Below are 13,309 nucleotides of genomic sequence, written 5' to 3' on the forward strand. Positions count from 1 at the left end.
TTTTTTTAGTTGTTTTGTAGTTTTTTTGTAGTTTTTCAGTTTTTTTGCTTTTAATGCCATTTAACTTATATGAACTATGGTTTAACTGTTCTGAACTCTTTTGACCCTTATTAATCCTTTTTAATAACTTTTTAATAACTTTTTAACTTTTTAATAACTTTAATAACTATTTAATAACCCTTTTAACAATTTTTAATCCTGTTTAATAACCTTTTAATAACTTTTTGATAATTATGTAATAACTGTTTAATAACTATTTAATAACCCTTTAACCATTTTTAATCCTCATAACCTTTTAATAACCTTTTATTGTTGTATGTAATGTTTTATAGCGTTTTTTCCTTTGATCATCCATACTACTAGGGTTACATACTGCTAGGGTTAGATTAGGGTTACAGCTAGGGTTAGAATAAGAATCTTAGGGTTGAAGATAGGGTTACATACAGCTCGGGTTACATACTACTAGGGTTAGATTAGGTTAGGTGAGGGGAACTGAACCCTCCAACTCCCAGTATAGGGGAAATAATTCCCCTTCCGGGATCGGGGGGGAGATGCACGGTCCACCCCCCTGCGCCATCTCCCGTCTCCATTTCCCCATTCCTGGCGGCGTGCCTGCTGGCCCCGCCGGTCATAGTGGACCACTTTCCACTCTCCACCAGTCATCCTTGTTCCATCCATCCATCCATCCATTTTCTGAGCCGCTTCTCCTCACTAGGGTCGCGGGCGTGCTGGAGCCTATCCCAGCTGTCATCGGGCAGGAGGCGGGGTACACCCTGAACTGGTTGCCAGCCAATCGCAGGGCACATACAATCAAACAACCATGTGCACTCACAGTCACAGTCACCCCTACGGGCAATTTAGAGTCTCCAATTAATGCATGTTTTTGGGATGTGGGAAGAAACCAGAGTGCCCATCCTTGTTCCAATTTTCTTTTTTCTTTTTTCCAAATGAATTGTATAGAGTCGCCTTTGTTATTTATGTAATATTTTTTTGTTTTAGATGTGCTATTTATTCATAGGTATGAATTTGTAATATATTTCTAATCATAACAACCAAAACCCACAAAAAAAACAAAAAAATCCCCCCCAAAACTTTTTTTGTCGACCAAACGGTGTGCCTCGACAACGTTTCGGCTCTAAGGAGCCTTCCTCAGGTCCTGGCACACCAGATTCAAAAAATACAATGCACAATGAGGCGATGTTTACTGTCCAAACATCGAAACCAAACTGAGTCAGTAAAAACGTTCTTCCCTTTTATACCCACTGTTTTTTGTCCTATGTTTAAAAAGATCTTTTAAAAGAATAATATGTGCAAAGTGCTTGTGTGCCTTGTGCCACATGTGATTGTGTGTGCATCCAGGGGTTGGTGCGTCCCAGTAGTAAAAGCAGCATAAAGCTTAAGATCATGCCCAAGGTGTAGAGGGAGAAGGAAAAGCTCCACAAGCAGAAGTCAAACCGCTCGCTCTCAGGTTGGAACAGCCGATAAAACACACCCAAAGTCATCTAGCAGACAAATTGGAATTTAGAGTGTTGTTTTGAGCAGGTTACTTTGCTTCCCTCTCGTGGCCTGGTGAGGTAAAATTTGCAGCTGCATGGCCAGCGACTTGAAGCTGCTTTCACACAGCATTCCTTTGCCCCCCTTTCCATATTGTCCACAAATGTATTCTCCTTTCCTTTTTGAGGCCTCACCCACCGAAATAGCCTTTGTCCTGAGAACATGCGTGCTTGCACACTGCCGATGTAGGTTGCAACATGAACATAATTAGATGTCAGCGTGCCAGCTCCGATTGTTTTTAACACAAAGTAGCATGCGTAGTGATTTTTTTTTTAAATGAATACCTCTCTGACATTTTCAATCCAAAAAGTATTTTATACATGATAATTGGTCCTAAAGTTGTGGCCAGTTGTTAAAGATGTACTGTTTTTAGAAGAACTTTTGTGAATCATTTTTGTGCACACGTGTATATAGGGTACATATTGTGGGCATCGGGCCAAATTTGGTCCGTCTATCCATCCATTTTCAACACCGCTTATCCCGGTAAAGGTCTCGGGGCGCTGCGCCGGAGCCTATCCCAGCTGATTTTGGGCGAAAGGCAGACTACGCCCTGAACTGGTCGCCAGTCAGTCACAGGGCACATATAGACAGGGACAACCATTCGCACTCACATTCACACCGTCACTGAGTGGGAACTGAACCCCCGCTGCCCGCACCAAAGTCAGGCGAGTGTACCACTACACCATCAGTGACTTACCCAAATCTGTTCAATTTAATATTTTTTCACCAATTGATACTGTTGTTCACTCCACACGTGGGACTGTTATTCTTCCAAATGACCGAGCGTTGTAAATTGCTTGCTCTTTGATGATGCAGCGTTAATAAAGACGTAGTTATTTTGTTTTCCTGAAAAGTCATGGTTTTGCACATGCAAGTATTCCACCCAACGCCAATGATATCCAACCTATAGGATACAGCGTGGTTTTTGTACGAGCGCGCATTTGGAGTTTGTAATCGCTTGTGGTCGTGCCGCTTTAGGAACACGGGATGTCAAGTGTACGACTCCTGAAGCAGAATCGCCAGGCAACCGATGATCTTTTCCGGCCCCTAACCTTGACCGCCGCGAGTCAGGAGATGCCGTCCTCTTATCTGCCGGCACCCGCTGTCCTGACTGTGGCGTAGGCGGCAAGGACTAGCTGTTTTGCGTTTCCTGACTGTGCATTTTTTTTTCGAAGCGGTGTCACTCGCATTGCTCCTCCACTGGCCTGCTGTGCTAATGAAAGAGCCTACAATTATGTCATTTTGTCATAAACAGTGTCTACACGTTGCTTGCATGCAGCAGAGTACAGTCATCTTTTAGAAACGACACGATCGAAACCGCCTTCAGACTGAAACGAGACTTTTCGGGGACACCTTGTTTCTACATCATGCAACCTTCAATGGCACCAGAAGCCGATGTGCAGAAATCTTGGATGTTGAACAGAAAAGAAAAACATTGAATGTATTTTTGTGTTGAGCTGTTAATAATACTACTGATAATAATACTGATAATGATGTGCACATGCAAGGTGCTCAAGTGGTTTTGACTTTGTTTGGCTTGTCGTGACCTCAACTAAAGAGGTCATGGGGCTGGTTCATTATCAGCTGACTCTAGATGTAATGCACCAATGTGAATGTTTGCTTTGCCAGTAGTTCCCAATTGTTCTTATCGTCTTGCTCTCGTGGGTTTCCTGTCCAATCCCCCACCACCCCCAGGTCCCCCCAACCACCCACCCCCCCCAACCCGTGCGTTCATCAGCACGAAAGGATCAATCAAGAAATCAAGTTGGCCAAATGGGCAAATTCTTCGTTTGCATAAGCATGTTTAGTCTAAGCTGATGCTTGCTGTGAGGGGCATACTAAATGATAGCGCGTGCAGGAACATGCTTGTTTCCGCTCACGGTCGAGCATTGCCAAGCTCCACTGTAATCGGGTGCTGTTTCTGCATCCAGTGTGCGCTGCTGCCTTTTTGCCTTCAAGGCTTTCGTGGTGTTGTGCCAAGTAGAGCGACACACTCCAGTGGTGTGTGCAATGTGGCGTTCATTTCAAGTTTACTGTGTCTGGGTTCGCACTTTACAGACTCCTTGATGGGGGAAATGTGCGTGTACACGAGTTTACGTCAAATTAGGTGAAGAATATGAATTTTTATTTGTGATGAACTATTAAATATATAATGTAAAAATGCACGCCCATCGATGTGATCCATGGCTGTGGCGTTCCTGCTCGTGTGTCCACTGACGCGCTGGGCCAACGTGTTACCATGGTAACCACGTTATCCATTTGAAGCTTAAAGCCAAAGCGTAAGTAGACTCATGAATCACTTATTGATGAAGATAAAATGTTTGTGTACAATGTGTAACTTTTTGAAATTGTATCATCAACTTGTTCTGAACATATGAATGAAATCTCTATATGGGTTTTAAAAAGAAAGCTCATGCATATTTAATTTTATCAATGATTGTTTGAATCTAATTTAATGGGGTTAACAATGATTCCGCAATGCTGGGTGTTTGCACGAGTGTGTGCGTGTTGCCAGTTGTTCCGTCATGTAACAAAGATAAGCTTTGGAAATTAAAATGACTTGATGGTGTGATAAATGTGCGTCTGCTGCTGCTTCCAACGTGTCTGACTTAAATGTAAGTTTTATTAATACCTGCATGTAAGTTTGTTCGGTTTGTATGAAAATGCTTGCCGCAGCTTCTTCCTACATACATTGTGACCAACAAAGCTGACACAATATGAAGTTGTCATTCCTCTTAATTGTTGATTAATGAAATGTTTAGAGTGAGGAGCTATAAAGGTGTTCTGTCGTAAACGGACTTTGCCTCTTTTCCCAACACAACTCTGCTTTCAGCTGGGCTATTGCATGACAGGTGTGCGTGTCAAATGCCTCAGTGTGTTTCCGGGTTGGATCGCTGAAACGGGTGAGACGAGTGGCGTTACTTTCGCCTTCATTTGTTCCAGGCAAGGTAAGCACGCTGCTTCACGCTCTCTAGCCATTAATGTTGTTTTTGCTATGTATTGACATATTTGAGCGTGTTTTTTGACATGTTTGACTCTGGAACTCACTCTGAGTGTGATAGCGTCTTGTGAGTGATTTGACATGCGTTAATTTGTGCTTATACAGCTGAGTGAACATGCGGGGTCGCCATTTTGTAGCGCAAGGTTTGAACTTTACTCGACGGCCAGATGCATAATTGGCTTCGTGGCGTCGCTGGCTTGGGTTTTTACACTTTGCGTGAGTGGTGTGAAGGCGTTTGGAGTGTTTAGCGGTGTTGTAACGTACACTTGCCGTCGTCCTCGTGGCGGGACTGTCGCTTAAACATGACGTCACCGCGGCAGCGCTGCTGCTCCGCGGTCGTCATTGTGTGTAGCAAAGTTTGAACTTTGTTTGACGCGCAAATGCATAGTTGGCTTCGTGGCGTCGCTGGCTTGGGTTTTTTCCACTTTGCGTGAGTGGTGTGAAGGCGTTTTGAGCGTTTTCGTGGTTTTAGCGGTGTTGTAATGCACAATTTCCGTCGTCCTCGTGGCGGCAGTGTGCGCTTGGATAGGGCGTCAACGTTGCTGCGACGTGGTCGCCATTTTGTTGAGCAAAGTTTGAACTTTACTCGACGCCCAAATGAATAGACTTCGTGGCGTCGATGGGTTGGCGTTTTACCCTTTGCGTGTGTGGCGCAAAGCAGTTTACGTGGTGTTTTAGCTAGCGGTGTTGTAATGCACGATTGCCATGGTTCTCGTGGCGGGAGTGTCGCTTGAATATGACATCGCCGCTGCTGCGACGTGGTCGCCATTTTGTTGAGCAAAGTTTGACCTTTACTCGATCACCAAATGAATAATGGACATCATGGCGTCGCTGGCTTGGCGTTTTACACTTTGCTTGTGTGGCGCGAAGCAGTTTGAGTGCTTATGTGGTGTTTTAGCGGTGTTGTAATGCACAATTGCCGTCGTCTTCGTGGCGGGACTGTCGCTTGTATATGATGTCAACGCTGCTGCTTCGCGGTTGCCATTTTGAGCAAAGTTCGAACTGTTGTATGTTTACTGTCTTACATTTTTTATTTTAATTCCCAATTAATTGTATAGTCTCCTTTATGTAATTTATTTTAAATGGGTTGGTTAGGGCAGGGGTCCCCAAACTTTTTGGCTTAGGGGCCACATTGACGTAAATAAAACTGTCATACGGGCCAGCATTAATTTTACATGCTACTGACGAGGGGAATGCTTTTTTGTTTTTATTTTACTGTGTTTTACAATGCGGTCTGCTGCTAGGTAGATCTGATAACTGCCTGACTTGGATAAATGAAGGTTAAAATAAAAATTAATAAAATGCAAAACAAAGTGAATCTGAGCCTCCCCCTCGGGGGACGAGCGCCCCCGAGAGGAAGGAAGTGCACTGTCCATCCCCCAAGCTCCACACTATGCAACCGCCCGGCCGCATCACTGAGAAATGCGGAAGGATTCACCCTTTATGCACTCTGATTTGAGTTACTTTTTGGTGTTCCTTTAGTTTGTTTCTGTTATTTGGTTAGGGTTAGGTTTGGGGAACTGAACACTTCCCCACCAGGAATTGGGGACATTGCCCCCTCTTCCTTTAGGAAAGGATGGTGCACGGTCCATCCACCCATGGTTACGCCTCGCGTAACCCTGGTTCCAATCCCTGGGGTATGTGGGCTGGCGGCCCCGCCCATAGCCGACCACTGTCCAACCCCCACCCTCCATGATATTTGCTTCCTTTATTTGTGTTCGCCTTGGCTATTTAAGTAATCTTTATTTTTGTTTCTTATTTATTAGTTTCGGTATCAATTTATAATGTATTAGAATGAAAGAAACAAAACAAAAAGTCAATAAAACAAAAAAATCCGCAATTCAAACCAAAATACCTATAACCTATTCTATGAGTGTGCCCTGACAACGTTTCGGCCTGTAAGGGCCTTCTTCAGGTCGTGGCACACTTTCTTTTAATAAAACAACAGCAGCAAAGCAGCTCTACTCTTTAATGATGTTCACCCTCCGAAATCCAAAACAAACTGAGGCTTCTGGGCATGTCTACCTTTTATATGCTGCTCTTTTTTAAAAAACATTTTAACTTGTGTTAAAAGTAACATAACTTCAAATTAACCCTATGTTGTTGTCTTTTAATACTATATGCATTAAATAACCTATTTTAACTGTATTTAACCATTTCAACCAAAATTTTAACTTTATTTACATCTTTTAACTGTTTTTGTTTTTTAATGTTTTATAGTTTTTTTGGTTTTTTAATATATAGGGCGGCACGGTGGTCGACTGGTTAGAGCGTCAGTCTCACAGTTCTGAGGAGTGGGGTTCAATCCCCGGTCCCGCCTGTGTGGGGTTTGCATGTTCTCCCCGTGCCTGCGTGGGTTTTCTCCGGGCACTCCGGTTTCCTCCCACATCCCAAAAAACATGCATTAATTGTGGATTCTAAATTGCACAGAGGTGTGAATGCGAATGTTGTTTGTTTGTATGTGCCCTGCGATTGGGTGGCAACCAGTTCAGGGTGTAGTCCGCCTCCTGCCTGATGATAGCTAGGATAGGCTCCAGCACGCCCGCGACCCTAGTGAGGAGAAGCGGCTCAGAAAATGGATGGATGGATGGATGGATGGATGTTATAGTTTTTTTTTTTTTTTTTTTTTTTATAAATAGGAACCCTATATACCCCTATGTATAGTTTCAATCCCTATAATCTATATTGTAATACTATCATCTTTTTAGCAATGTATTTACCTTTTATTGTAATTTTATAGTATTTTAGCTGTCCTATAACTTGAAATCGTTTGTTTTTATGCATCTAAGAATTCCCTATCCTGATTCAATATCTTAATCTGTATTCCATGCTTTGTTGTTATTGTTGTCCCCTAATTAATCATAATGTTAATGGGATTTTCTAATAACTAATTTATTCATTCTTATTCATTTACCTATCGTCATACTTGGTTAAACCCATTTCCCTTATCTTCCCATCTAGGGTTAGGGGAATGAAACCGATCCCTCCCTCTCCCGGGGGTTGGGGCGATAATCCCCACTCCGGGATCGGGAAGGAAGTGCACGGTCCATCCCCCCCCGCGCCAAAACCCGTCCTCCTGCCGCCCCTTTTGTTGACGGTCCGTCCGGCCACGTCCTCCATAGCGGACCGTAGTCCACTGGCCATCCCGACCCATGTTTTGTTACTTATGTTGTATTTATTTATTTTTATATTTTTATTATTGATCAATTAATTATGAGTTCGTCTTGGTTATATAATTAATGAATTCGCCTTGGTTATATAAGTAATGAATTGTTTGACTTGTTTTGTATTTATTAGCCAAGGTATCAATTTGTAATGTATTTTTATAATAATCAACCAAAAAACCAAAAACAATTGAAAAAAACCAAAACAAAAAAACAACCCAAAAAAACCCCCCCAAGAATTGTATCCCCGTGTGCCTGGACGACGTTTCGGCTCTTGAGCCTTATTCAGGTCCCTGGCACACGGATTCCCCAAGCGCAGCTCTTTATGTTGTCACTCCGGTGGTCAAATGCAAACTGAGGCTCTTCGTGTGCGCTGGCTTTTATATTCTCCCTCATTTGCATCAACTTTTCTCCCAACAATGAACCGAATTTATTTTTCACTTTTACCCTTAACCCTATAATCCCCCAATGAAATGCAGTTCTAATGAGTTTTCACATTGTAAAACTGCACATATAATGTATTATAACTATATTCATTATTAAATGGTTTTTAATCTTCATACCACCTTTGATATTTTTAACTTTTAATCTAAAGTTTGTTGAATGTATTGGTGTTTTAATTGTTTGTGTAGTTTAAGTGTTTTAATGGTTTTTATCGCTTTTACCCAATCTCTCTCACTTATTAGCCACATTATGTATAACATTCATCTATTTTATTTATTTAATTAGTCTAGAATACTTCAAAATAATAACAAAATAATTTTTTTTTGTATTTTATTTTATGACTTCATATAGTTACTTTAAATTTTTGATATAATCTCTTTATATCAAAAACAATTTTTTAAATACATAAAACAAAACAGGGTTCGCCTAATAACAAAATAAAGGTTTTTCCTATTTATTTTTATTTTATGACTTCATATATTTACTTTAAATTTTTGATATAATCTCTTTATATAAAAAACTATTTTTTAAATGCATAAAACAAAACAGGGTTCCCCTAATTATTATTTGATTTTTATTTGAATTATTTAATTAACCTACAAATAACACGGAGAATTAAAACCAACCTATTAATAATTACAATTACTATTACTTGGAAAACCCGCCGGAAGCATATAATAACTTAAAAAAAATAGAGAAAAATAAGTTGATGTAATCACAAAAGAAGGGTAAAATCACCTTTCCCTAACCAAAACATTACGAGCACTCATTGGACCACCAACCCGGAAGCGTCGCAACGCGATCTAAAAATAAAAGTATGCGGAGACTCGGCCGCCCCCACCATTTTGCCCAGCTGCTCGACGAGAGAACATCTCCTTCGTCGCTGAAGCCAACTAAAATAGTAAGACTGTTAATTAACCACTTCACTGTTATATTTTTTTCTTTTCCTCCTTTCCTTGGTGCCCACGCCCGAGGAAGACCCCAGAAGGTCGAAACGTCGCGACGGGCACTCTATATCTTTCTCTCTGTCTCATTCCTTTTGGGCTCTTTTCTTTTTTTTTTCAATTAGATCATTAATTCACTAATTTCACCACTAGAGGGCAATACAGCCCCATGCATAATACATGACACACTTAGCCCAATAGACACACACCTAGATACAACCACTTTCTTTTAATTAAAAAAAAAAAAAAAAAAAAAAAAGCAAGACAAGAAAATTGAAAAAAGTAATAAAAATAAGAATATATTCAGAAAAAAGAAAAACAATACAATAACCAAAAAAAGTCAAAAACAAAATTCGAAGAAAATTACAAATAATTAAATACAAAAACATTGTTTTTCTTTTTTGTTTTTGAGAAAATAATAATAATAAATAAAAGAAAAACAACAAAATTGATCAACAAATTTAACCCTAGCCTTAACAAGAGGTGATTCAAAGAAAATGTACTGAATAAATAAATAAATAAATAAATAACAAATCATGTTTGGGGATGATGAATGGACAGTGGTTCGCTATGGACGAAGACACGCCCGGACTGACCCTAAAACCAGGAGATATGGAGTCGGGGACCAGCCACCTCGGTACCGGGGGGGACGTGAACACTGGGGGAAGGACCGTGCATTCACCTCCTCCCAATACAACGGGAGGGGGGGCTCTTCACCCTCGTCCTAACCGGCCTGTGTCTCCTCCAGATATACGTTCTCGTCCTCACTGGTCCGGGGCTCGGTTTGGCCACCCACCCCATTCCTATGCGTCGGTAGTTCAAACTGGACTCCCTAAAACAAGCACGTTGATGAGAACTCAACCTCCTAACCAATTTATACCGCCAAGCCCTGACTTTGCCTATTTAATACGCAAAACGTATGCAGTCATAAAATCAGTACATCACCTCCAAAATGTGACCCCAAAACAGGATACGGCAGAACCCAGGATGATTACTAGAATGGTAGATAATTTGTCCAGCATGATCAAACCAGCTTTTCCAAAGGAAGAAACGCTGGATTTGATCATGGGGCAATGCCAAAAACTGGGGGTACACCACTCTAATTATTCTAGAGAAACATTACACTGAGACTCTCAACGAGGTGTTGCAGAACCCGTTTGAGAATAGGATTCCTAATTGGAAGGAACCTTTTGCAGCGGCCACTAGATGGGCCTATAAAAACTTGCCCTACATCAAACAAGAGGTCATTGACCATGCCGAAGCTGTGGTTACTGCAAGTGCTGAAGCACGCAAGAACCAAGACGCAAACCCAACAGACCAACAGGAAGCTGAGTCAATGATCGCAACACCCACTTCAGAACCGACTAAGAGGGACGAGGAGAACCCTAACCCAGTCACCTCGTTGCAAGTCGCAGGACCAACTCCAATTATACAACAGGATCCACCAGCACAGCGCAAAAACACCACTACGACGACACGAACATCGGAAGGCTCTCCCTCCACTGCAACAATGAGGAATGAAGGTTCCCGATCCAGTGCAACTCAGGACAACCGAACCGCCACCACAGTGGACATCCACCGCAACGAGGAGAACACAAGTAATCCGACACTAATAACAACAAGGGGCACAATGACTGAAGGAAACTCTGACTGGTCCCCATTGCTGAAACCGGAGGATGGAGATCAACCAAGGGACTCAGCACCAGCCTCCCCCGTACCTGTAAAACCGAAGGAACAGAGACACTCACGCTCCTCTGAAAACGACGCCTGCGTGTTTCCGAAGGAAAGTTCGCTTCTGGAGATCTCCCGGGAGGAAGAGGCACCTCTGATCGACTTTGACCTGCAATCAACGGGGGATGAGAGCTTCGAAAAGACGCTACTTGACCTCGCTGGGGAAAACACCTCACCACCGACCCCCATACTTGAACCGCTTCCACTTCATTCGGGAAGTCAGGAACGTTCTACTACAACTTTGAGACTGAAACAACTGGAACTGCCGGTTGTAGCTCTCACACAAGTATTAACTCCTACCCCTTTCACTCCTCAAAGGGACAGCACCCAAGCGGCACCAGTACAACCAACCCTCATGAAGGTCAAAAGACATTTGAGCACAAAACAAAAAATGAAGGATTGGAATTTAACAACAACAAAAAAAATACATCATTATGGGGGATTCCAACCTAGCAAGGATGCCTCCTTTCGCCAATCCTGATCTCCAGATAGGGTTAGGTTAGGTTAGGGTTAGTGTTAGGGTTAGTTAGGGTTAGGTGAGGGGAACCGAGCCCTCCCTCTCCCGGACACAGGGACGTAATCCCCCTTAGGGTTAGGTTAGGTTAGGGTTAGGGTTAGTTAGGTTAGGGTTAGTTAGGGTTAGGTTAGGGTTAGAGTTAGGTTAGGTTAGGGGTTAGGGTTAGGGTTAGGGTTAGGGTTAGGTGAGGGGAACCGAACCCTCCCTCTCCCAGTATAGGGGAAATAATTCCCCTTCCGGGATCGGGGGGGAGATGCACGGTCCATCCCCCTACGCCATCTCCCGTCTCCATTTCCCCATTCCTGGCGGCGTGCCTGCTGGCCCCGCCGGTCATAGTGGACCACTTTCCACTCTCCACCAGTCATCCCTGTTCTTTTTTATATTTCAAAATGAATTGTATGGAGTCGCCTTTGTTATTTATGTAATATTTTGTATTTTAAATGTGCTATTTATTAACAGTTATTAATTTGTAATGTATCTCTAATTACAACAACAAAAAAACACAAAACAAAAAAACCCCAAAAAAAATCTCCAAAAAAAACAATTTTTGTCGACCAAACGGTGTGCCTCGACAACGTTTCGGCTCTAAGGAGCCTTCCTCAGGTCTTGGCACACTGAATTCAATAATTGCACTTGTACAAATAAGTATTGTTAACTGTCCAAACTCCCAAACCAAACTGAGTCAGTGCAAACGTTCTCCCCCTCTTTCTACTTGCTGTTTTTTGGCTTCTCAAAAAGAATATGTCCAAAGTAACACCCACTTTAAATTAACCCCATAATTGCCAATCCTTCTGTACAATTGATATTCTGAATGCAAAAATCCCCAATGTAATTGAACCTTTGTATTGTAACTCGTTTTTATACCATTTTAATAATTGTGTAGTTTTTTCATAGTTTTATGCCGTTTTATACTTTTTAATGTATTTTCACAATTTTTCAACTCCTCTAGGTCCCCTCAACTTTCTGTGATGTAACCTTAAATAAACTTTGTTCCCCCTAGGGTTAAAGTTGGAAATGGGGATAGGAATGAAGTGGTTGGGGTTTGAAGTGGTTAGGGTTTGAAGTGGTTGGGGTTTAAGATTAGGGTATGGGGTTGGAAATGGGGATAGGATAGGACTAGAGTTAGAAAGGGATGTGAGTGGTTAAGATTAGGAGCTAGGATTGGATAAGGAGATATAATAGAGTTAAGAATTAATTGGGAGTGGTTAAGATTAGGGTTAGGGTAGGGTTAGGAAATTGAGGCTGAACCCTTCCACCCCGATGGTTAAAGGCCTCCGGCCGACCGTCGGAGCGAAAGGGAGGTGCACTGGCCTTCCACCCTTGGAATCTCCCTCCACCTTGATTCCCAACTCCTGTCTGATATTTATTTTGGCCTCGGCGACCATACCGGGCCACTGTCCATCCCTCATCCATCATTTTGTTGTCAATTTGTGTAATTTGTATTTTTATGAACACTTTTTTTGTTTTTTTATACTTTTAGTTTTTTAATTGTTTTTGTTGTTTTAGTATATGTTTTTGTAATGTTTTTGTATGTTTTGTTGTATTTTTTCAGTTTTTATTGTTTTTGTATCTGTTTCTTAGTTTTCTGTCTTTGTCATTCATTTACGGATTTTCCTGTCGCCTTTGCTATATAATTAATAAATGTTCTATTGTCTAGTTTATAAATTGTATGTTCTACAATGAATTATCAGGTATAGTATTGCTAATGTATGGATTGTTATTGTAAAGATGCCAAAAAATGTTTTTTCAAAAAAAATGTTTTAATAAAAAAATAAAAAATAATAAAGAAACTATCAAACAAAGTTGTTTTTATTCAATTATATTTGTCTTTATCCAATTCTGTCTTTGTGTGTGCCAACAACGTTTCGGCTTATGTCAAGCCTTCTTCAGGTTTTAGCACACAATTTCTACTATCCTACTGTTATATCAAGAGCTGTTGCTCGTTCGAAAGCAA

Source organism: Phycodurus eques, chromosome 16 (genome assembly GCF_024500275.1).
Source record: "Phycodurus eques isolate BA_2022a chromosome 16, UOR_Pequ_1.1, whole genome shotgun sequence".
NCBI lineage: Eukaryota > Metazoa > Chordata > Actinopteri > Syngnathiformes > Syngnathidae > Phycodurus > Phycodurus eques.